The 26,076-nt window shown below is 38.9% G+C and overlaps 1 long non-coding RNA gene across 1 annotated transcript in view; it reads left to right on the top strand.

Moving 5' to 3' along the window:
• The window catches only part of LOC119705611, a 66,103-nt gene that overhangs the window by 2,462 nt on the left and 37,565 nt on the right, over window positions 1-26,076 (top strand). Inside the window, exons 3-4 of the long non-coding RNA XR_005258271.1 lie at window positions 8,306-8,410; window positions 9,327-9,369. This is a non-coding gene — a long non-coding RNA (uncharacterized LOC119705611). The remainder of the gene's footprint in view (window positions 1-8,305; window positions 8,411-9,326; window positions 9,370-26,076) is intronic.

Genomic DNA, 26,076 nt, shown 5'->3' with positions numbered 1-26,076 from the left:
ATATAAAGCATCTTTTGAACCAGTTTGGGAAAAAAAACCAGCAAGCTGACTCAGTGTTTCTGGTCATTTTCCTCTGATTCCTTATTTCAGAAAAACCCAACAGATACAAACCATATATTTATGAGAAAATATTAGACGCACTTCTTTGGCCTCTGATTTTGGGGAATGCAGACTAGCTAATTAACATGGGTCTCACTCTGACAGAAAAATCTCTAAAGTTCATTACAGCTTAGTGTGTACCTTTGAAAAAGCAAGTGCTGCATAAGCATCTTTCAGATGCAGTTTCCATACAGGAGAGTTTAGAAATGTGTAAGCCATGGGAATCTTGCACTGCTCCTGCCTGCCTTTACTCTCTGGATTTGCCAGTGGGGCATTGTCCACAACCACTGACTCTCAACAATTTTGAGATAAACTTCAGCCCATTCCTCCCAGCCCCTAACCAGGTGCAGAATTTATATCCAACCTCCTGGCCTTGAGGCAGGAATGCTCCCTGGTGAGCCCTCCTGACACTATAGCACATCCTGCCACGACTTTTAACATCACTAGAGACATTTCTTCCCCCAAAGGAAATAATGACTTGCAGTAACACAGCTTGTTGTGAGATCTTGTTGGAAATCCAAACATGTGGCAATTTACGAGTGTCAGCAGAATTTTTTAGACTTGTGTGGCAGTACGTGCTGTGCGTTAGATGTTGGAATCTGACCCTTCGGCTTTGCCACAGTGGTGTCCCAGGAAAACCATGTAGAGTTGCCTCTACTCTCTTTTCTATTTACTTTCTCTCCCTAATATTCTGCAATATAGTTTACCTATATAGCAATATGTACATGTTCTGCCTGTAGATTGTTTTTCACAATCTGAAATCCTACCTTTTTATTTTATCTGATCAATCAATTTTGATATTTTTGTTTTTCTTTGTACAATTCATGCTTTCTTTATGGAATTCTTGACTCACTGAAATAGGGTTTTAAAGTAAGAGGCAGAAAATGGTGAAGGCAATAAGTGTATTTTGTCTTTCTCACCCCAATATTGTAATAATTAGTATTTTTTTAATAAGAAAATATTTTTTTTTCCTACAAATGATGAAACTCAATTTCTAAAATCCAGTTTTAATACCCCTGTTCTGCCTAACTGGATCTGAAAGCAATGTAGATCTCAAGCTGTTTCATGACAAAACAGTCTTTGCATTCAGCCTTGAGCAAGTGCAACAGGGTTTCTGGTTATTCCTATTAAGAACAGCATAAATAAACCTGAGCACACTGCCGTGTAATGTTCAAGTAGAAAATAGTCTTATTACAGACTGGCTTGACTGAAATTTGGGTTTGGCATGTTAAACATGTTTTACATCATCAGTTTTTGTTACAGCTGTTGGCACTAGACTGCAACATGATTGAGAGGTTTTGATGACCTCAGCTTCTGCAGTTTATTAAGTCATCCAAACAAATAAAGAGGTTCTGTCAAGTAGCTTGCTCACAACATCTGCCTTACCTGTATATTTTTATGGTCTAGTATAATTGCAATTTGAATTTTAAGTGTCTATCAGTGAGAGAAAGAGGGAGAAGAGAAAGCTCCTATTCTGTGGCTGAAAGGAAAGGGAAAAAGACACCTTGGCTACCATCTCTACTGAATACATAATGAAGGGCTAAGAAAACAACCTTTTAATGGCCTCAAGACTTGGTCCAATTAATAAAATAAACATGTTTTCATTCTGAAGACCAGCAGCAGTCAATTGTTATGAATACAGGTGTTGCTGAAATTTCATAGAGAGGCAGAAACATGTATTGCATCAGCTACAAGAAACAGTGAGAACAATGTATTCATGTGAAGGAAGCAGACTGGTTTTATGAAAGTACTTTTCCCTGCGCCAGTGGCATATCCAGTGCCTCCTAGTTCTCTGCTAGAATCCAGATGGTTCTGCATTGCAGAGAGAACAATGCCATTTTAACAACAGTTGATTATTTCTTCAGAATTGGAGATTTTCAGAGAGCTTTTTCCTCAGTTCTCGGCTGACACAGGACTGATAGTTAGGACACGTGATAAATGAAAAACTTAAAAACTCAAAGGCTTTATTGTTTCTAAATCAGATGAAACTTTTTGACTTTCACAAATCCTTGTTGAGTGGTGGTAAAACTGATGGTTTGAGCCAGGTTGAAATTAGAGGGAAAACAGCTTTCCTGTTGGCATTTCAACACATCTGTCAGGCAAGTTGGCTTCGGCACAGTGGGAAAAAGAGAAGACTAAAGCAACCTTGAGCAACGCTGGTGATCCCCAAAACCCTCTTAAAGCAGAAGTCAGTAAGATTTAGCTCAGTAGAAAGTGTGTATTGGTTTCATTCCCCCACCCGTGCTGCCTGGAGGTGCCTGTGTGTGGCTGCAGGGCCCCGGGGTGATCCTGGCTCTGCCCTCTGAGGTCGGGCAGTGCTGAGGATCAATCACATCCAGAGGGCAGGAAAGTGTTTGGAGATGGGATGATCCCATTTTCTTTTTCCTTTGGAAACTGTAAGGTAGCATGTAATGCCTGTACCAGCTGATTCTTACATTTTCAGAGGAAGATTACCTGAGGTCAACAGCAAGAATTTCATGAGGCCTGTGGAGGCCTGGTGAGTGGTCTCTGGCTGTGTACAATCACTCCTTGCAGTGCCCTGCCTAAAGTACATTGTGTCATCTCTTGGAAAGGTCCTGGGTTATCTGGGTTATCTGATGCTTGCCCTAGGAGGTTGTGGTAAATGTGTCTTCCTGGCAAGCAAAGGCATGGCTAGATACAAATATGAGATGCAGCTAAAGCTAACTGCATTTTTAGATAACATCTTCTAATCCCTGTGCCATGCCCCCGAGCTCATCCAGGGACTTTGCATTTGTGTGTGTGTAAATCCAGCCAGACCATCCTGAATGGGCAGTCAGGGGCTTTGGGTGTTGGTACCAGCATTCAACACATTGCAGACTTCAGTGAGACTTGAATAGATCACATTCTAGAGATCACATATAGAAACGCAGCTTGCCTTTTTCTTACAAAGCAGAAGGGAGGGTCAGAGTACTCTGAGTCATGGCTCAGAAAGGTCTATTTTCTCTAAAATTAGGAATTTGCTGTGTAGTAGTTTGGACTATCCCATCACCATCAACAAAATGCTGGCACAGGCCACTAAAATGACAGTCTGATTTGCTGAATCTCAGTCTGGGGAGTTTTCAGTGATGCCAACAGCTCAGAAGTGCATCAGAAGTTGTTTTAAAGTACTGAAAAGCAACGTGTAAACAGTGAGCAAATACATGAGTAAGTAATACATGAGTAAGTAAGTGAGTAATACATGAGTAAATGGAGAATGAAGTTGTCATCCGCTGTCCTTCTGTGGAAGCAGGAAAATCCATGTTTTAAAATGTGGCTAGTAGCAGAACTTTCTTCTATTTGCTGCCTCAGTGAGTACCCAGCTTTCAGAAATCAAAAGCTGATCATTTTACAGTCCACCCTCACAATATGTCTGTTTAAGCTGCCTCAGAAATAACCCGTGTGGAAAATAATGAAAAAAAGTCACACTGTCCTTCAAGTCAATATTTTCCTTGTGGTTTTAATTCAGGTCCTGGTCAGAAGCTAACGGGAATTATTTTCCTTTGACTTCCACAATCTTTGAATCAAGCCCTTAGCATGCACAAATTCATGAAAAGCCGGGGAACATGTTTATTCCCAAAGTGAAGCAGTCTTACAGGCATTTCTCTTTTTCTTCTAAGGCTGTACTTTTCTCTTGGGAATAAAGATGTGGGCAATAGGCCATGTTTCAATGTCTGAGACCATCTGCCAACGCAACTGAAAAAAATTAATTATGAATGGTGTCTTCCCATGCTAAATCATTTATTGTAAAGGAGTTTTTCAGCTTGTTTGTAATGGCTGTAGCCTAAGGGTGCACACTGTATAAATTGCCTGATTACAGGATACAGAACACTTCTAAATAGGCCTCAGATGATTAGGAGAGGGGAAAGAAATTAAAAAGGCCATTTCCCTTTAGGTATGCAAATGGATTGCAGAACAATAGACAAAGATATGAAAGACCATGATAAAACATACCCTCTTTTCTTTTAACTTAAATGATGTACTCGGCAAGTAGCAAGCTTCATTACATGTGTCAGCTGAGATGTGAATTGTTTCATAATTGAAACAATGCTGTGCCAGATAGTGCATGTTAGATTTCAAAATAAAGTACCAGATTTTGTGTCCTCAAGCAGTTTGGGGTTTGCTGCCTAAATCTGTCTTAGGAATGGTTGCATTCTGACCTTGGTTTAATTTAACTCTGCCTACTTTAGCCTCTTTTGAGTTACCTCTTCAGACAAAAAGAACTAAACTTGCTTTTGTCCCACTAGATCCTCCTCTCAAGTCACAGTGGCGGGTCTGCCTCTCCTGAGCAGGCAGTGCTGGTATTTTACTGCCTGTTTGAAGGGAGCTGGGTGTGTTTAGACAGCTCAGGAACGGCAGAAGCCATCTCCAGTCTGTCACACCCTTACACACATCTGCACTCCCTCTTTTCCATGCCCTTACACACATTCACATCTGCGTGGGACAAGCATCTGCCATTTCCTGGGAGCCGGAATATTTGGGGAGATAAAAATTTAAGTTTCCTGGTACTAAAGTAACTCAAATGTCTTAACAGTCAACAGCAGCTCCAAGGGAACTGAAAGGTGAGAGGTGATAGATAATATTGCCTTTAAGTATTGCTCTCCCAAGACACTTAGGGCTCCTTGGAGTTTAAGTGACTACGGAAATTGGTCAGAAGTGGGTGCTTAACAGCTTTGAAAAATTACACCCCCATACCTCCACATTGCTGTGTCTCAAGTGTGAAGCAGACAGGATACTGACAATAACCAGATGGGGTTTAAAAGTCATAGGTTTTTAAATCATAGATTTTTATAAGACTTTTGAAATCTTATTAGTCTGCTATATTAAGCATTTGGGGTTAAGATTCTCCTTGCAGGTATGATGTGTCAAAAGTAGCAGGATTAGGATCCCATAGCCAGTGTGAGCTGAATTATAAAAGGCCAGTACCTGAACATAAAATGTGAAGCTTGTTCTAAACCTATCAGATTTGAAAACCTCCCACTATTTAATCTCCCTGTATTTTGCTCAATTTCTTACAAAGCAGGTTTGAAAGTTTGGCCAGAGGAAACTTATGAGACCTGAGCTGTGTGTTACAGTCCTGAGGAGCTCAGTGCATGAGAACCAGAGGTATTTGGGTGTGTCTCCCAAAGAAAAAATCAAAATCAAGATTTAGAAATTAAGCAAGTCTACACTTTTTTTAGATATATATTTTGTTTTTCATAAGAGAAGTGAGCAAACAAGGAATTTAAAATATTCTCCACATATGTGCACTGTGTCTGTATGGTCCAATCCGCCCTACTTTCTCTGTCCAGTCTTTCTCCAGAGGAAAAAATCCATCTGCAGGTGCAGCTTACATGTAGAGCCCAATCCTCTGATCCAAGTGTTGAGTCTAGGACTGCCCTTATTCCCATTTGGAATCTGTTGATCATTATTATATCTTCCTGTGCTTAGGTTAGGCCACCAGGTCTGTCTTCAGCTCCTTGCAGTGGGCAGTTCTTCTCTCAGGCAGATGCAAGGCAGAAAGGAGTGGAGAGGGGGACGTAAGGAGAATTTTATGATACAGTCATCTGGGGCTTGCAAGAGCTGTAAATTGGGATTTAGAGTGATATCACTATTCTTTCATTTATTTCACCAAGTAACAAGGGAAACAGCACTTTGAATGTAATACTAATGAATAAATAATGCACTCATTTGAAAGCTGGAGTTGAGACTGAGAAATATATCCAGTATTTTTAGTGGGCCTGAAATTCCATTAATGTGCCAGCTCAGAGGGAGGACCCATGCAGGGAGATGCACTTGGTGCCAGTGTGGCCCTGTCACCTGCCCCAGCCATAAGAAGGCAAGCCCAGCTGTTCCTCCCACATTTTTTCTGGCAATACCTGTGCTCTCCAGCAATCGTTGAACTTTTTCAACCAAAGGGATGTGACAAAAAGAGAATGTTAGGTTAAAATTTGTTTGAATCTGTGTTTCCTTTTTGTAGGTACACAGTCTGTGGTAATTGGGAGTGGGGCTGTGGCCTAGCCTCATCCCCAGTGGGCACAGCTGTGAGCAGCAGGTGAGCAGCACTGGCAGCAATGAGCCCTGGAGTGCCCAGGGGCACTGAGCAACCACCAAAGGGAGCAGAGGGCACACAGGTGCAGTGCATGAACATGAGGGGATGAAAGGTTGGGCTAAAGAGCAAGAAGGGCAGATGCTTGCAGCCTTCTGAAGTGACGTTACTCTGTATAGGTAGATACCTGAAGCCTTCTGATGTGGTAAGGTGTTCCTCTGTTTGGGGGAATGCTTAAAGCCTTCTGAAATTGTGTGGTGATACTCTGTGTATTGTGGCTGTCTTAGCTGTGACATGTGCTGTGACGTTTGCTGCAGCACCTTTTATTTAGTGTCCACGCTTGCCTCAGGCTCAGGTTTGGTTATATCCTGTGAGGTCCTTGGCCTGCTGGAACAAAGCACAGTGAGGGGTCACCAGTCCCTCTAGGGAAGCTCTGAACACTCTCAGTGCCCTGTGGCCATGTCCTTGAGCTGTTGGATGAACTTCGCATACATAGCTGTGGTCCATTTGGTTGTCAACAAACAGTCACTGCAGTACTGTGTAAAGTTTCTGGATTGGCTGAAACACTATATGGTCCTCTAAGCATCAAAGATGATCAAGGAGCAAAGCACTTTAAAAGAGTTTTCTGTCCTAATAATTTCTCCTTATTCCATTCTGTCCATGATCCTTTGCAGTTCTTTCCAAGCAATCATCCTGGGATTGTGTAGACCTGCTTACAGCCATCCCGTGGTTGCCCAGTGTCTCACTCTTGGTTCAATCACAGCATGAACAAGCTATAATTTATTGCTTTGTGCACCTCCAAATACATTGTTGCTGACTATTTTTCCTAATAATTTGAAAATGGTAAAAATCTGTCGTGTGCATCTTTTCTGTCTTCAGTATACCTAGCTAACAGAACCTGGAAAGGTCTAGAAACTGTGATGGATATTTCTGTTGTTTTGGAGGAGGAGTGCCTTCCACAAATAGGAGTTGGTGGAATTTCCCCTCCCCACTTCTGTGGATTATAAATTCTTGATGAGTGTCTGAGATCAGGTCACAATGGGATGAAATCTGTGAAAGATTATTGATTTCTTTAAGAAATGAGGAAATTTGTAAGCTATGACATGCACTTTAATATTGGTCCTGTCTGGCAGATCAGCTGCTTGGAACAGTGTTTCTCTATGGATGCAGTCATTTCAGGATCCCTATCATCATTCAGGCATGAAAAATTATTTTTAAATGGATGTGTAATAGACTTAATTTTTATAAAATGAGTATTTGCAGTTAGCATCAACAAATAGATTTCATTTTATTTGATGTTTGTGTTTTTCCTTGTTCCTAACTATTAGATAGATGAAAAGCTTTGAATCCAGCTTGAAATATAGTATTATATATCCTACATTAGGTATCTTTGAAATAGCATGTGTGGGTGTTTATGACAGTTTTGAGGATTGATGATTGACAGTCACTCCCATAAAAAGTAGTAATATGAAGAATCACTTGTTTCAAGAATGCTGAGAACATTCCTTACTTTGATATTTTTCCTTCTTTTCTGAAACCTGAAAAATAGTTTTATTTTTTAAGACTAGGAAAATATGAAAAGACACTTCATCAGGCTAATCTGCTATTTCTTTTATTTGACTGTCTGATCTAAAAAATCAGCTTAAGTTCTGCCTCCTAATGTCACAGAGTCCTTTTCCAGCTCTTGTTTATTGTAAGCTCAATACTACATGATCCTTTCTACTCCACAAAACCTCAGGAAGGGAAAGCAGAAAATCAGTGTAAGGAAAAGGTGATTTTGTAAAGCAATCCCCTCCACAGTGAGTGTGAAACCCAGCAGAAAATGTCCTCAGAAGGGAGAAGCAGCTTTGGCTTGTAACCACACTTCACCATTCTTGGGATAAAAGTCACAGAGTTTTGGACTGTGAGGAAACCCCACCACCAGAGCAGCTGCCTGGGCAGCCATCTCCTCTGGGAGTGCAGCAGCTCCTGGGGCAAAGCTCAGCCCTGCAGGATCCTCCTCTCCCCTTTTGGGGTGACACAAGCCCCTGACTCTACTCTGTCATTATATGTGATGATGTATATTGTGGTCATATTGCTTAAGATTATTTTAAATCTTAAAATGCTTTTTCATTAATTAAATTTTTAGGTTTGTGGCAGCAGTTCCCTTCCCTCCCCACCAGTGATTTTGTTGCTTTTTAGGTTTCAGATTGTGGGAACAAGGGGAGTGTATTAAGGATCAAAGCAAAGCCTGAGGATGATGGGAGCATAAAAATACCTTTATTATCCATTGCAGGACTCTTACAGGTAACATGAGTTTATGTCATAATGTTTAAATTTCAGTCTCTCTAATGTTTAGACTAAGTTGTTTTTTGTTTACTCCTCAAGTTTCTGGTGGATTCAACTGGCTTTGATACAAAACAGTCAAAAATTTTATCTTGTCTATTCCAGGTTAATCTTCATTATAGACTTCTTTTTAGCTAGTCATATAACCCAAAATTATATAACTAAAAAAAAAAAGAAAACCATGTAGCTTATAAAAAAGGCTAAATTATATGCTTTAATTTATAAAAATAAATTCCTTTCTCATGAGATTTTCTGTGAAGATGTAGATCTTGGTGTGCTGCTTGAATTGCATTGTATGACATTGATGGTACTCGCATGGCCTTTGAGGAGTATTGTCTGGTGATGCTACAGGGGGCTTGGAGGGGGACAATTGATTTTCATTTTGTGAATATAGAGGAGAAAGACACTGATCTGCAGACTGCTCCTGATCAGAATGCTGGCAGATATTTAGCTGGGGCAAATAAATATAACTCCTTCATGCTTCCTGACAACAACTTAGCCTGTACATATCAGATTTTAAAAAAGGAAACAAGTCAGATTCCAGGGCTTGAAAACTATTTATGAGTGAATCATGTGTTTAGCAAGTAGAAAATATCTTCTTAACTTTTAAAAAATATATAGATATATTTCCATAAAGAGATTAAAACATTGCACCTACTTTATAAGCGCGTGTAATAGAAAGGGAGATAAACTTCAAGCTCTGCCTTTGCCCTGCCTAAACTGCAATTTCTATTCAACATCGAAGAGCCTGACTAGAACCTTCACCTTCCTCAGAAAGGGCTTTATTTAATACCTGATGAAAAAAGAGGATCTCTAGGATCACAAAAATTAATTGTTGGAATCAAACCAGCAAAGATATTCTCTCGTTGTCTTACAGGACAGATGCCTTCTCAAGTTGTGCATCCAGACAGAAGTAAAAGGTAAGATCCCAATTGTGTACCTGTGTCTCTTAGCCTAATCTTTTCCTGTTTAAAACAGGGGGAATGATAGCACTGCAAATAATGTTTTTAAGGCTTTCTAAGTCCTATTTCTCAATTGACTTGGACATACGTAGTTGCTAATTAGAGGGAAATTCTGTGTAGGGCTCCTCATGTTACACAGCTCACAAATAATGACTAGGCTCTGCAGAAATGAAATGTTTCTACTCATTTGGTGATGAAGTAGTTGTGCATCTTGCAGTCTGAAACCCTTTATGCTTACTATATGCAGTAAAAAGCACTTTATTTCTAGGTCACAGGTACTTTAGAACACATTTTGTGAACGGGAGCAAAATGCCACCATTTTTGCTAGCTTCTGGGAATGGTTCTCTATGTTTTAATAGGAAAAATGTGGTAATGCGTTGAAAGATTGATAAATAAGTTGTGGAAAAACTTAGTTACTGAATGGTCTGTTGTCCTCCCATCATAGTAAAACTTCATAGTATGAATCACTCAGCAGGCCTGAAACAACATCTCTCAGGTAGCATATACCTTTACATTTCAGAAGAGTGACAAACATGGTATTTTACAGTACTGTGCATGACTGATGATGCAGGAGTAAGTAGGAGTAGTAAGTACACTGGAGTTATAAAGCTGTTTTAAATGAAACCTCAAAAGCAATCTGTTAGTGAATTTTATTTTCTGATTGTTTTGTGCTTGAGAGAATGAGAGCAAAAACCAGGCTTCATTTCCATCCTCATGACTGTACTTTCCTGGCACGCATTTACACAAGGACACAATTTATTTTTGTTTCTGTCTTTGAAAACTAGGGACTTAGATTTACCTGGGTCATCTGCATACATTTTTACAAACCAATGCCAGTGTAAGGTTTCCTTCTGGAAAGACTGTTCACTGATAAGGTTCAAGCTCTGCAACTCTTTTCCTGTCAGCTTCTGCAACATGTTTGTGAATTTAGTGACATAAGATACACAAAAGCTGGTGGGGAAAAGAAAACCTTAGATAAAGTTTCTCTATCTCTCATGTAGCACAACTGATTTAGGAGACTGTTGCCAACCTCACGTCTGCCACCAGCATTTCATAAAAGCTTTTGAACCCAGATCAGTTTACAACAAACTTTATAGTATGACTTCATAAACAGTTCCAGTGGTACAACTATGAATGAAGTAAATTGCAGCAGGAGATGGGAGCAGAGTCCCAGTGCAGGAGACTTCCTCTTGGGAGATTGAGCTAAGGTGAGCTCCCCCTCATCCTGTTGGTTACCTCCACTGCCAGCAGAAACAGGGGAAGGATGCTGGAGCTGTTTCTGCAGTGTTGGACCATGGGCTGGTGCATAAGAGCACCTCCCTGCAGGCTGAACATAGGTTCTCTCATGCACATTGATCTCTGGCTGATCTGCTGTATTTGAGTGTCTGTGCATACCAACCCTACCTGCGTTAGGGGCAGTGTTTGGTAATAAACCTAAAATTATATCTGCTTTCAAATAGGTGATCACGTACTAGCAAGGAGGGAGAGAGACAATGATTGACACAAGGAAATTCCACTGGCACATTGTTTTAATACTGATCATTTCACATGCTCATGTGAAATGTCTCAATCCAGTTCTAAGAGAGGCATATTCAAATGTTCCCAGCTTAATTTTTCAGGCTATATTACTGGACTAAGATAGATTTAGCATTCTTTGAAACAGGAGTTTTCCTAAAGTGAGCTTTAGGACTTTTCATGTACTCTAACTGAAATCAGTTTAGCATCTGATCAGAAATGAAGCCTGCTGCTGCTGCAGTTCTAGTATCTATTTTCTCTAGATGTGGAGGCAACTGTGAAGGTTCCCTAACTTTACTGTGCTTCTACACATTTTTGTGAGACCACTTCTGTAGATTTCAGCACAGAATAGGATTAACTTCAGCACAGGAGCAGAAATGAACAGTCAGTGTTTAAAGAAAATACAAGAACTTCTATGCCTTACTGTCAGAGAAAAATGTCAGGTAATTACACCTTGAGCAACACCAAGATTGCATTTCAGTGATTATTAAGACAACAGATATCTTTGAATTTGTTTCTCAACTGTCTCTTGCCTGTAAAAGAGTGAGTTTGTCAGAGTCACTAATGACTTTAAACAGCCTTTATGCTGTTTTATAGATCAGCTATAACTGCAGGAAAACTGGGACCTTAACCAATGCAGGTGTTGGGGCCTGGGCTTCAGCAAAATCATTCATTGGCACAGTGTGCCTGTAGCACAGAAACTGCTCTTTGAGTGGTTAAAACCTTTTGTTTCGGGGTGAAGGGTGGGGTTTTTTTGATAAAAAGCGTCCAGATCAAGTGTGTATCTCATACGTTAACAATGTCTTGAGCCAGGACATCTTATGATTGTGCAGAGATGTCTTCCCCCCCAGAAAAGACCCAAATTCTAGAGTGTCCCAGAAGTCAGAAAGTACAATTGGTATCTACTGGTGGCATTTATGATCACTCTTTTGAAATAAATCGATCAAACAAAATATATTTTCCTTCCTTCTTGCTGGAAAGTTCTGGCATTAGCATGGGCAAGTAACACTCACAAGTTATAGCAAAGGATTTCTTAGGAACTGTCTTTTTCTCGTTCTTATATACGTACAGGTGCACTGCTGTACCTTGGCTTTCAAGCATCATGTGTTTGTTTAAAAGAAAAGGACACACACCTTGAAAATCAGTTGTCAAACAAAGTGCTTGAATTGCAGCTGAGCAGGATTCCCAAAAGAGCAATCCTTGCCAGTTTGTGTTATGGAAAAGCCTAATTCTGACACACTGTTCTGTGTAGCCTTGTCCACACACTGAAGCAGCCTGAATTAATTCTCATGTTAGAGTCAATCAGCTTGGGAGTTTTCCTGAAGGCAGGTGTTTCAAAGTGCATGCAGTTTTAATGAAAAGAGAAGATAGCTGTTTTCAAGCATGTAGACCTAGAAAGAGAATTTCCCAGAGGCTGCTGTACATATACTAATCTATTAACAGTTAAAAAATAAGAATCTCTCCAGTGTCAAGCACGTCTGCTAAACCAGCTTTACAAAGGCGAGAAGCTTGTCTCTGATCAGCTCTCTTTTCCCCTTTGTCTGATGCTGACATGCAGGCTCAACACTAAAATATTGTACTTTGTGAGGTTGCTGTGGCACCATTTGTCATTTTGGTGTTATCTAGTTACTCCTTGACTCTGTGCTTGCTGAATGTTGTTTCTCGTTGTGATGGATTTGGTCTTCATTAAGAAATTAGGAAAGGACTTTAGTGGGATTAGACTGCAAACCATAAAATAAGGAATTTTCAAATCTTAGGAACTTGGTGGCATAGTTCACTAACACTGAGCATTGGTATCTGTATTGTGCTTGTTTAGCTGAGAGAGTAATGAGGGGATGTTTGAGAGAGGTTAGATTCTATGGGGACAGACTGTCCTTAGACTTTGTTTATATTTATTTAGTTAATAAACTCACATAATAAAACAGTTTCTGTCTACGTAAACTGTTTTCAGAAATTACTTTAAGAATAACCATGTAAGGTGAGTTTGGGTGTAGATGGGGACAAATCAGTACCTCAAGCATGCCATGTATATTCTAAGATTAATAGGAAAATCTTTCGGTGTGGTCCGATTGCATCATCGATGCACCCTGCCTATTGAGGCAACTTGCTTTTGCAGCTGTTTGATATAAATTCCTCGCATATGTCTTAGTCCCCTTGGTTTATTTTTATAAACAATAAATATCCCAACATTCCTGCAGTGTTTCCCTTGCCTTGGACAATCCCATGGAGCCATTTGCCATGAGGACGGTGGCTGAGATTAGTGGCGTTTGCACAGATGGCGGCCATCGTTTGGGAAATCTCATAAACAGTGGAACACGTGGACTTTTTCCTCCCCCTTCAACATGATCACAATAGATTATGAGGGCCTACAAATCACTACCAGATGATATTAAGTTGCTTTGATAACACTCTGGGTCCCTTCCGGTGTGATATTTTTCTTCATTAGAAAGGATAGCTCAAGCACACCAAATCCTCTTACTCTTTTCTCAAAATTTATAGATCTCAGTCTCTAAACTAATTGTTAGTTGCACAGCATGCCTTAAGCTGTGCCCAGACAGAGCAATTACATCCCCCAGCCCTGATTAAAGGCACAGAGGAAACAGAAGTGCAAAGAAAATGAAACACTCTTGGCTGTTTGGGCAGGATGTCATTGCTGTTGTTTGCCTTTTTTGACATTTGTTGATAAAAGTGAGAAAGGAGGTCAGTTATCCATCACTGACCCTTGTTCAGTGCCAAAGATGTGACAGGCTTGTCTTAGGCTACTGACTCCGCTTATGAAATTATAAACAAAAAGGGGTTTCTAGGCCAATATGCTTCTTTTCTATTAGCAGCTCAAGAATTTCTCCATTTTCCCCTTGCTAAATTATACGGCTTTCTGTGTCTTTTAAACTCATTTTCTTCTGTGTCTGCCTAAAACTACAAATATATTTGTTCCTGAATGAGCAGGGCTGTACAATCATAAAAGCTCTACAAATTACCTTGAACAAGGAAAAGACTCATATTCAAATATTTCTGCATATTCAAGCATTTCTTATAAAATATTTCACATCTGTAAAGTGCAACTTAAAAAAATTGTGCTTTCCTTTTGTGATATACAGTAGCTTTATGGCTGATGGCTTTAACAGTCAAAGTCAAGATTTTCAAAGGAAAATGGGAAAACACTATTTGCTTTCACCCAACAGCTGAGGTAATCATGCCCAAGTTTGTAAATATGAAGTGGAAGTACATGTTTTAAAGTGCTGAAGTGGCTTAAAAATCATATACAAGCATCTAAAAAATCAGATGGAAGACAGCAGCAATTTTCTTGCATTAAATGTAAGCTTGTGATTTCAGTGATGTCTCTGCTAATGTTTTCAGTCTGCTGGGAGTTATCTATTTCATAGAGCAGTTTTTGGAAAAGGCACTGTATTGTATTTTAAATATTTTAGCCAGGACTGCCAGACACTTCACATTTTGAAGTTGTTTAGCCAGTTTGTCTAATTGCTTTACATGATACAGTAACACTGCTTCATACTAAACAGATGGTTGTACAAAGAATGAAGCCACAATCTCATGGTGTCTATAAGGAGTCAGAAACAAAAAGCTTAAATATTTTTTGAAAGTAAAAATAATTTTTTTCCTATTTTTTTCACTTCATATTCTGTTTTCTCCCTTTTTAAGACACAGGGGGATTTTCTATGAAATAACCACACCCATTCCCAATGTTTAAATAGCTGATATAGTCAGATATACATGATTGTCCATAAGTAATGGTGGCAGTTGTTGCTGTCCTTTGTGCACCACGACTGAACAGAAGAGAAGCTTTCAGCAGTCACTGTCTCTTAAAATGACCAAACATCAAAGAAGTTCAGTGAACTTGAAATTATATCAGGAAGTAGATCAGACAAAACCTTATTTGTGTGCATCTGTAGTTTCCCCAGTTCTGTGCTTTTAAGTGGATTTAGTTTCAGATATTCTGTCTGTGGAAATTGTACACTTGCAAAACTACAGGTCACTCCCCCGTGAGCCTTGGTCCCATGGACAGTTTTATGATTGCTCTGGAAGGCTGACTGATCAGGTATTAGTAGAATACAGTAAATAAACAGCATGTAATAAATTAGAGCTTCTCACTTTGAAGTCTTTGTTTAACCAGTTTTTTAATTGCTTTATGTGATGCACTGGCACAGATGGCTTCATGGTACGAAGATTGGTGGCACCATGGATCAAATCTATAATCTCATGCTGGCTGTAAAAAGTAAATATCTAAATAAATAAAATTAAGACAAACTAACAAACTATTTAAACAAAGTGCTTATGGCCTAGGATCCCCACAAAACTGCTGTAACTAATGATTGAACATTGCCAGCATGGGAGTTAGTGTTTTAAGACCCTACAGAGGAAAGCAAGCATGAAACCTTGTATTACATTCCCACAAGAAGCAATGATGAGCAGAAACCTATTTTCAAGTGCAGTGAGTTTCTATCCTTCTCAGATAATCAGAATTATAAAGACTGATTTAAGATGATGTTTGCTAAATGCAGGTTGCCTCATGCTTGAAGAGATCCTTAAGCCCAATCCCTTGCAGAGAAGTTATGTCCCCATCTTTTTACCAGTCATCACTAACCAGTGTTGCTAGAGAAAACCTGCAAAAAAAAAAAAAAATCCAGTAGCCTTTTTTCCAACCTTAGTTGACAGATAGAGCTGTTGGGAGATGTGAAGGGGTGATTCCTCTTCTTGGCCAAAGCCCTCATAGATTTTCCCTGAATTTCTTTCTACAGCATGCCTATGTATGTGTTGATCTGTGCAGCTCGGAAATCACAGGGGGAGATTTTCGTAGACAGGGGGAGTGGAAAACTCTGTTTTTTCTGTTCCGTTGTTGTTTAAGAACCTTACAAGAAAAAGGAAATCCACTTTGACATTCTATTTTCAAGCTATCTATAAATTATTTTCTGGAACATTTCCTGAAATAAACAGAATGCACGAGTTCTGACAGCTCCCCACATGTGCTTTTGGTGCAATGGGTGAATGTAACTACTGTTCCTGTAAGACAAGGCAGAAGTGAGACATTACATGCCATGTGGGAGAGGCTGTTAACAAATTGGTGGAAATGGTTACGGTTTTCAACTTGTCAAGCATCATTTTCTTAGCTTGATGACACCTTGTAAGACCAATAAATAATTTATGGGGTATCTAAATGTTTCAAATAGGAGTTTAAGGACTGGAGGAAAGAGGTCTAGGGTCTCATAGTTAATCCTATTCGAGCAGCTTCTTATTAAAACAGCCCTCCACAAATTGATTACAGCTGCAATCCCTTTTAAGAAGGATTATTTAAAAATCCCAATTATAAAGACTATTTGTAAAGAGTAAAATACTTAGTGTCAGTTTTGCATGGGGACTGTGGCTTGACTCAGTTGGCAAAGTGGGTTATCCTTTTCCTGCCTTTCTTTTCAGGAGAATGTGCTCAGGGTGGGCATTTCAAACAGTGGCTTTAGCACAGTTGCTGCAAAAGAGTTTAGTTTCTTTTCTTGCCACTTGTGTTCCCTGGCTGCCTCTTCTGGCCCACCTCTGCTAGGCTATAGCTTGGTCTTTGCCTCCTTTTGGTTCTTCTGCTCAATTTCATCTGCCACAAAGAACTGATATTTAAAGTCCGACCTAATTCAGGACTTGATCCTGAGATCTTTTAACAGTGTTTCCCCCAAAGGTCACATCTTCATTCTTCGAGTTCCTATATACAACTGACAGTAAGCATGGGTGAATCTGATGGAAACAAAGGCCTAATATAGCAGTGGTTTGTCTCAGTTTAGGTCTCTAAGACTACTTCTAAAAAGCTTCTTTGAGCCATTCTGATGCCGTAACCAGTAATAAACTCACTGATGAATACAGTTTCACAGCAGTTTTGCAACTCTGGAACCATGCAAAGGAACAAGGACAGGTCAGTGGATTTGATTCTGTGGTCTATACCCAGAAACATTTATAAAAATCTGACTATGCCATTTTATTTAAAAATATTCTACAGGGTTCATAGGGGTTCATATAATACACTGTGACTCTAAGACTGCTTTTCTTACAGCTAGCCTGCATAATACATCATATTTGCCTTTTCAAGTAGGACAACATCAGTTGTACTCTTTCAAACCAGTAATGCCCCTTCTGAAACTTCACTCACCAGGCACTGTTGCTTGAACTGCTGTGACAAAGCTTATTTTCTTATGGCAGTAATGTTTGAAAGAGTGTATATTAAATAAATATTTCAGAACAGTCTTAGAACCAGAGTTGTAAATTTGTAAACATTGTTTACAAAGAGTACTTAATCAAGAAACTGAAGACTTAGAGATTTAGTCAGGGACAGAAACATACCCTATAGCCATTTATCTAATCAAAATTAACCAAGTACTTACAGAGTGAATGCTTGTAATGAGCTGCTTGAGAATAAGCTGGCAACCACAAATAATTCTCTGAATACAAATACTCTTTCAAGGAAAAGCTGAACTGCTTCTGAGCAGCTACTGAATTAAAAAAAAAAAAAAAAAAAAAAAAAAACTAAAAACAGGTGACATTTACCAAATAAACTCTGCATTTCACCCAGTTTTGCTGACCATGACAAGATTGATAAAGACAAACAATACTTCTTTTCTTAGATAAAGAAAAAGGAAAGATGAAAGATGCTAGACTGAGCAACTTGTATTCAGGTCTCCATTTAATTACACACTCATGATTGTTCTAGTCTCACTGCTTTACCCTCGTGTTTTATTCTGAGATCTTAGGGTTGCATTTTTCAAGTCTGAAATCAACTCCAGTTAATTTTAGCAGGAGTTAAATGCAAGCCCTAGCATTCCTGTCTGTGCTCATATTTACACATTGGTTCATGTAGGTAGTAGCAGTTCCCTACTTCAGCCAGGAATTGGGAGGGTCCATGGTGAAGAAGCATGGCAGTAAAATATTTCAGATCTGGCACATGGGGTGTAAGCATCTCTCCCACTAGGCAGGTATGATTAGCACTGTGTCAGGTTGTTCATGCTCATGCTTATGCCCTCATTTTTTTTAATGACTGTATGGATACAGCAAAATCTTTTTTGTCAAACTACAGAAAGGTCTGACTATTTGAAGTCTTCTGCATTTTACTTTGCTATCATTTTCCAAGTAGCATTAGGGGAATGAACATATTATAAAGGTTATTTGTATTTTTTTTTCTGAGGTTTAGCCTGTTAGCTTATGGGAAGATGAGAAGACAGTGTGCTAATGAACCTTTTAGTCTAGCATCTCATTGCTCTGTGGGCTTCTTTCTACATAGACATACATATCTGCACACGTGTATGCATCTATTTCACAGGAATATCTAGTCATCATTGCTTTTACAGTAGTTCAAACTTTCTGTACATGTGCTGAGCTGTAAAGTATTAAGCCTTGTAATCCCCCAACCCCTCAGATGTGGTTTGCTGGGGGGGGGAGGGCTGTAAATCCATGGTGGCAAACAAGAAAAGCCTGAAGCTGTGAGCAAACAGGAAACAAATGATCTCAATCCCAGAATGTAAACTGTCATTGACAGAGATGCATGAAAGAATCATAACAGGGAAACCTGCTGCAATTTTTCATCCAGTTACCAGCTGAATCACTGCCATTACACTGAAGAAGAAAGCTGCCAGCCCACCACTGACATGGCAGAGTTCTTTACATGTTGTGTGCACAAAGCAACCATATAGCCTGACTGGCATTTACTCCTTTTCATGCTTGCAGACTGATAATTATTGTGCACTGCCTCAAGCTTGCAATTAGAGGCCACCAAGAAACAAAAAATAGCTGAATTTCAAGATTAAGCCTTTTCCATGACGGGTCATATTTTCCCAGCAGGGAATATGTTGCTGCCAGTAAAAACAGAATTCACCTATGCTGTACCAAAGGCCATATTAGCTGCAGGAACAAATGGAGAATTTGCATATAATAAAAAGTAATAATAACTGTCATTGTTACTGGTGGCACAATTAGAGTTGCTGCTGGCTCCTGTGTCACAATGCAGCTTTTAAGGGGGATGAGACAAAACACTGAGCAGCCAAGAACTTTTAATTATATATTCTATAGTCATTTTGCAGTATGGATATTCACTCTGTGTTTCAAGCATATTCTCATTTCAGTTTCCCAGACCTTTCTCTTATCTCCCAAAACCTGCAGTTTAAGTTCACAAGACATACTTCACTTTCTTTATTGCATAAAAAAGTGTGCCCTGCTAAGCATGTGCCCTGTTTGGCTCACTTACAGTGGTAGGCAGAGGATAGCAAGTTACTAAAGCATTAGAAAAACACTTAGGACAAAGTAAAATACATAAGGAAGATGTCATCAATGAGGAATGTTGAAGAGATGGTTTTGAGTTTCTTTTTTACTTTCTCATTTTATGACTTTTTCTGTGTTGTATAGTGATGACTAAGATAAGTTGCTTTGGAAAAATCAGAGCTGCTCTGCAATAATAATCAAATCAGTCTATATATGGATGTGTTTAGTGGTATGTTTATTGTAAAATATGTTGTTTTCACTTAATGGAAGATTTGAAAGGGGGAAGGAGAAGGAATGGCCCTAGTTGAAACTTCTTGGCACACCATTAAAAATTATTTTGGTATGTTCTATCAGCTCTGAAGCTTCCTCTACAGCTATTTGAATCAGGGCAAGAAAAGTCCTACAAACACAGGAGGGGAAAAATAAAAAGTAGATGGTAGATTTCAAAGGATGATGTGTTTAGAGATGGAATTTTATGGTTCAGGAGAATTTGACAGAGGCAGAGCTGCTGTCTGGAAAGGCTCAGGAGCATCAGCCCACCTCACACTACCAGAAATGGTGCACATGTCAATACCATTATAAATAATACCTATTTTTCAGAAGGCTGTGTGATCATTATTCATGCTGGATGCAGTCTGGAAAGATGAATCATGACTATCTGGGCTCACTGGACTCTCTGAACAAGAGCTAGATTTTGGGACTTATCATATAAGTCCAGTTCTGGTCTGAGGATGTTGTTTCTGCCTTGTGGATCATTTACAGTAATTACTAGCTTGCAGAAAATTAAAACATCTCATTGCAAGGTTTGAATAAGTGTCTAACTGGATGTTCAGCTGAGGTTGGTTAGGTGGGATGGAGGAAACCCACTCTTCTGAAGTTGATAACAATTACATTAGTTCAGCTGCCCTGTGAAACTTCACTGAGTGAAGGGAAAACTTTTTCTGCTCCTGGTCTTCAATGTTTTATTATTTATCTTAAACACACCAAATTTGTCTTTGCAGTCATGATTTTGAGTCATCAATTCATTCTAATGGCCTGATGTCATTTGCCATAAAATCTGGGTGTGCATTCAATAAATCTAAATGTACTCTGGAACAAAAAACCCACATGAAGTATTGATGATGGACACACAGGGCAGGATTGATTTCTCACATAGCTACCTATACACATGTGCCATAATGTACCTATAGAGACTGACCTTCACAAATAATCCTAAACTGGAAGCATGAATATAGTAGCCCAAAGTAAGGGGGTTTTTGCATAAATCTTAACTCTGGCTCTCAAAATATTCAGCAACCACTTCCCAGGGCTTCTTCCTATCTCTTGCAGGTCACTTTTTTGCTCATCTCCTGTTCTCACAAAGACAGTGTGTAGCAGAGTCAGCTATTACAAGACTCATCAGCTTCCTGTCTCGACATCAGGCTTTTCCTTCTCCCTTTACTCTTAAAAATGCACATTTCTCAGTCATCCTGAAACTGCTTAGAGTATGGGCACAGTTATAGCATCACAGCACTCAGCAGCTGATGGGAAACTGCCTCCCAGAATGAGGGAAAATCAGCATATATGAGAGAGAGAGCAAAATTTGTTGTTTCCCACTTGAGAGAGCTGTTCAGGAGATCCTGCTATTCCTAGTCAGATTTCAAAATCAGATGATGGCCTCTCCAAAGTTCCTTCAGTGTAGCTAGGGAAAAACCCAACAAACCCACGACCTTTTTCTCGATGGACTCAAGAGATCTGCTCTAAGGGGAAACAGGACATGGCTCCTAGCTGTGGCCTGTATTTTTAAACAATTTGGGAAGCCAGTGGGTAAGACCAGTAACACTGGTGTGCAAGCGGCTCAGCAGACTTGGAAGGACCAAGTGGTGGAACTGCCAACTCTGAGTTGGTTGATGAAATGTAACCCATTAGGGTAGTCCATTTTCAGGTCACAATGTTCACCAGTTTTTCCAGGTTGGGAAGAATTCTTGCTGAAGCTGCCTCATTGTCCAGCATCAATGCCCATGCTTTGTGACTACAATTCACTTTATTTACTGTTGTGTGCAACCAGAGCTGAGCCATGTGACAGATTTGCACACAAACCTCACCTTTCAGGCTCAGGAGAAATGGGAATGATGCTTTGCTTTGGGGTGCTTGAATGCCAGTAGTTCAGATTACAATAATATCTTACAGAGTAAAATACTTTTACTCCATTTATTTATTTGATCATAGTGGTCTATAGGATAGCAAATGAATTCAGTTCTTCCTTCCCCCACTCCTCGAGTAGTGACTGATGCATTGTTTGTCACTAAATTTAGCCAATATATAATATTTTAAGGTTCAGTGCCTAAAGGAATAATTTTGAAATTCTACCTCTGTGTAGACAAAAATATACATGTGTATATATTTACACACATGAAGACCTAATTTTCATTTCAATTTATACCAAGACAGGTCCCACAGGAGCTGTAAAGCCAAGTCAGTTTGGGCCTGAGTGCTTACTGGGGAAAAAAAAAAAAAAACCAAAAAACATTTTTTGTAAGAGCTTAGTGTATTCAGTGGGATTTTGCATATGATTAAAATTTCACCCATGCCAGAAGGAAAAATGGCTTTGATATGAAAAAGGATCAGGCATATACAGTTACAATGTATTTACTTGTGTCATTACTTACCTTTGGCATGATAATATTTCAGCTCTACTGAATTGCTGTATCTCTAAACTGAATTTTTTTAACTGTTTGGAGTAAATTGCAAGGTTCTTCTCCATGGCACTGACTTTATTGTTCTGCCAGGATGTCTTCTTTTGTCATAAAAACAATAACTTAGTGTAAGTAGTACTTTTTAGGTTTACTAATCAGACAGACTAATTGTATCTTTTAATCTGGGTCAATCTGCTCTTGCTTATTATAATTTGGCTCCAAATCCCCCCCAAAAAGAGGAACATTTGCAAATAATTTTGTGTCAGAAGCACTTTTATATAAACACTACAAGAATTGCTGAAAGGCCCAACAGCAAGTCTCTATAATTTTGAATCCAAGGGTCTAATATATTTTGTGAAAGGAATATATTGCTTTTCTTAAACCTTGGAGTGAACTTGAATGTGTGTGTGTGTGTGTCTGTGTCTTCAGGTGAACACATTAAAGGACTGGATAAACAGGGAATGGGGTCTTTCCTCTATTTACAAAGCTGAGGCTGTCTAGACAGGGCACTTTTCCTGATTCAATCTACCAACTAAACTTAGAAAGCCCATACTAATATTCGATTTTACCTTCATCACCATGTCTGTACAATCCCTGCTTAGATTGCTAACCAGGGTGATTATTGCTTACTGAAACTGTTAATGTTTTGGTTGGATGTTTGTCTTCTCAAAAATGGGCTGAAAGATTTTTCCCTGTAGGCTACTGAATTTTCATTGCATGTTAACTGTTTAGGTTATTTTCCAACTCCACCACTATTCAGCAGTGAGAAAAAGCAGCTGCCACAGCAAAAAGGATATTTAAATTTCTCAGAGAGGCTTTGAGATTATCGATACCTGGAGTGTTTTTTATGTCACAGGAGAACCTTTGTTTACAAACAAAGTCTGAAAGTGGCTTTACCTTATGGCAGTACCAGGCAGCTGCTCTCAGGAAGCAGTGACTTTGTCATATCAACATAGGAAAGCTTCAAAATAAGTTTGCAAAAATAGCTGTTCTTCTGAGCAGTTTGGAAGTATAGTCCTAGCTGCATGAGGAAATATTTTTCTTCAGGTTGAAGGATGGTTTTATCATCCACCTGCATAAAATGCTTCAGTAACACAAACTCTTTGCTATCAAAAAGGCAAAAGATAGTACAAAATTATGCCCACAGTTTCACATATGTCCTCCTGATAAGGAAAGGTCTTGAGAAAATGTTCTTTGCCATAAATTATTCCTTCTGAGGGGAAAAGAATATTGAAATGGGCTTTTTTTGACAAGTACAATATAAGAGATTAGTTCATTTGAGTAGAGAGAGTGCTTAAAAATGCAGCTGTGTGCAGATTTCTTAAGAAACTACAACTGACAATTGAAGAGGAAACCTAAAACAAGATTACAAAAATTAATCAGTTGGCACAGAACGGCTGACATTAATGTGTGTACTTCTTTGTTTTGAAACTAGACTGTGGAGGAGTTTTCTTATATGGAAAATTTCATCTACTTGTACTTGTCTCCTCACATAGTCAAATATTTTGTGAGACAGATCAAAAACCCTCTTTGACAAGCTCATTCCCACGCTTCTCCTTTTTAACCTGTTTTTTTTTTTTTTTTAATTGGGTTTCTCCTCTTTTCCTGGAGACTTGTTGAGATAAAGAAAACTTAGCTTGAAGTATATTTCAGTAGCTCTACATCTCTAGGGCAATCAGTATTTAAATGAAATATAGAAATGGAATTTAAAAAAAAATATTAAGGGATGGAATAAAGTTCCACTAGCCTGTTAGAGAAGTTTGGGAGCATGGAAAGAGTGTTGAGGCTGGGATTGGGCAAGGCAGTCAGAAGAAGGAGGTTCTTTGATGAACTATTTGTGTGTAAACTCTAAGCTCTACCCTGAAATGCTATCACAGATTTCTCTCATACTCCAGGTTGTTTGTTTGTTTGTTTGTTTATGTCACAGAGAATGCAATATTTTTTGGAAAAAACTTTGATCACAGTACAAAAAAATGTAAAGTGACTGGGTATGTGTAATTTGCCTTACACAAGAGAATAAAGAAAAATGGTAAAATTGAGCACAAAGATTGAATGGGCAGACTTTCTCAGTTAAGCACTGGGCTCCGTGGAGAGCTGTGCAAGAAGCTAACGTGGTGACTGCTTTAGGATGTGCTGTGATAATTGACAATAGTTACATAGAAAGAGTGCAGGGAGTTGCAAGACTGCGTTAATTAATATGCACTGTGTGCAGCACCCATCACTCAGGGTTGAATATTTATGAAATTTTCTTTGCATGGGATTTTTTTCTATCCCCCTTTGCATTTACAGAATTTCTTTTATCCAGTGATCTCAAGGAACTTCTTTTGAAGCCTTTACTCATGCCGATTAGTTTATTACAAGTGGTACACTTGCAGCTGGCAGGTGAGGCATCCCCAGGTGAATTCTGGTGCCCACTGGGCAGCCCATAGAATTCAATGTAAGTACCTGTGTGACTTCACTGATCCAGAAACAGACTCCAAACAATTGATTGTCTCATTCTTCAGAAGGAATGTCTTCCAAAATATGTAGGCATTTGTAGAAAAACTCTAGTTTCTTCTCTCCTGTTTCATTTTCCAGTCCTAGACCTCAAATTCACTGGAAGGGCTGCAAACATCGGAACAGTTTTCCCAGTTAAGTGGTGGAGTCACCATCCCTGGAGGTATTTAAAAGACATGTGGATGTGTCATTTAGGGACATGGTTCCATGGTGGACTTGGCAGCGCTGATTGGACTTGATAATCTGAGAGGTCTTGTCCAAACTAAAAAATTCTGTAATTCTAATTCAGCTATTGTCACTTCTCTTACGCTGACACAAAAGTTATGCACCTCTATTTGTGAACATATTGACAAACAGTGTTATTTTACAGTTGGGTTTCAATTATCCTGCTTGGTTGCTAATGGTATTTAAATTAATTAGAGAAACATGAGTTCATGAGCTTGGTTTGATGTATTCTGTAAAACTGAGTTTGATGTATCTTTAATTTATAAATCTGCATTGTGTAAGTGGTCATTTTGTAAAGTACATATGTATGGTACATGTATAAACTCTTCTTTTGGATGAGTCTTATCAGTAAATTTTGAAAACAAACACCTGGATTATCATGAGTACTTATAAACAGTAGTGATTTGAGACAGAAAAGTATTTATATCATAACCAGAGGCTTCTGTGGTTTTTAAACAAAGCTCCCATTGATTTCAGAGAGGTTCCAAATTTTAAAATGTCATTTTTCTGTCCTATCATGCTTATTTATTGTCTTTAGGGACTCAGAAGGATGTAATCAAATGATTCAAAGTTAAATCAGATAGATATTTGTGGAAAATGTGTCTAAATCTTAAAGAATTTCTTTTTTAAATTACTTGTATATTTGAGTTTCAAAATACTAAATATTATTAGAAAGCTAATTAAAATATTATTATAGGTATGTTTTCATTTGATTCTGTAATTCCTTTGAGGCTAGGCATGAGTGAATATAAAGTTCAGACAGAAGACATACTTTGCTGATCCTATTTCAAACTCTCTGCCGAACTGGCCTTTTATTCCCAGGCACAGATAATGAAAAGGGAGCACGGTGTAGATGGGAATGGCTGAAGTGAGCCACTCATCATAGTGATGAGGTATGCCTTTTCCTCCAGAGCCTTTTCTCTCTATGGGGCAAAATAATCTGGATTACAAAATAATGTCATCTTTGACATAGGGTTGTTTTAAACTTTTGTGATCATGTTGACTTTTCTACCCATGTATGCAGCAGTATGGACCTGTGTTTTTTACCCCAGAGTATTATTCTCATTTGCTTTTAACATAAGAAACCTGGGTTTCTTTAAAGAGAAGTGTGTGCTGATAGAATCTCAGGATGGCATAAATCTGTCAGTTGTATCAGCTCCTCTTTCTATAGTACAGTGTGTATAAAGCAAATGCAGAAGCAGTACAGTTTTCCTCAAAGCAAAAAAAAAAATTTCTAGGATCTTTGATTTCTGTAGTTCTCCCACTTAAAATCTCCTTCAAAGTTTTGATTATCACACTGTGATAGGCTGCTCAGAAAAACCCAAGACAGATAAGATAGATCTAATTTCTAACCCTGACATCTCTGCCACCCATTCATTACTCTTTTACATTTCTTGCTATGCCCTGTGAAAGCAAATGTGTCACTTACATCTCCAATTTCTATCAGAGGGGGAAAATAGTTGTATATTAACATCAGAGCTTTTAAAAAGTGGAGTGAATTGTGTAGAGT

Source organism: Motacilla alba, chromosome 11 (genome assembly GCF_015832195.1).
Source record: "Motacilla alba alba isolate MOTALB_02 chromosome 11, Motacilla_alba_V1.0_pri, whole genome shotgun sequence".
Lineage (NCBI taxonomy): Eukaryota > Metazoa > Chordata > Aves > Passeriformes > Motacillidae > Motacilla > Motacilla alba.
The sequence above is the reverse complement of the archived record's forward strand: the minus strand, read 5'-3'. Positions and strand labels throughout refer to the sequence as shown.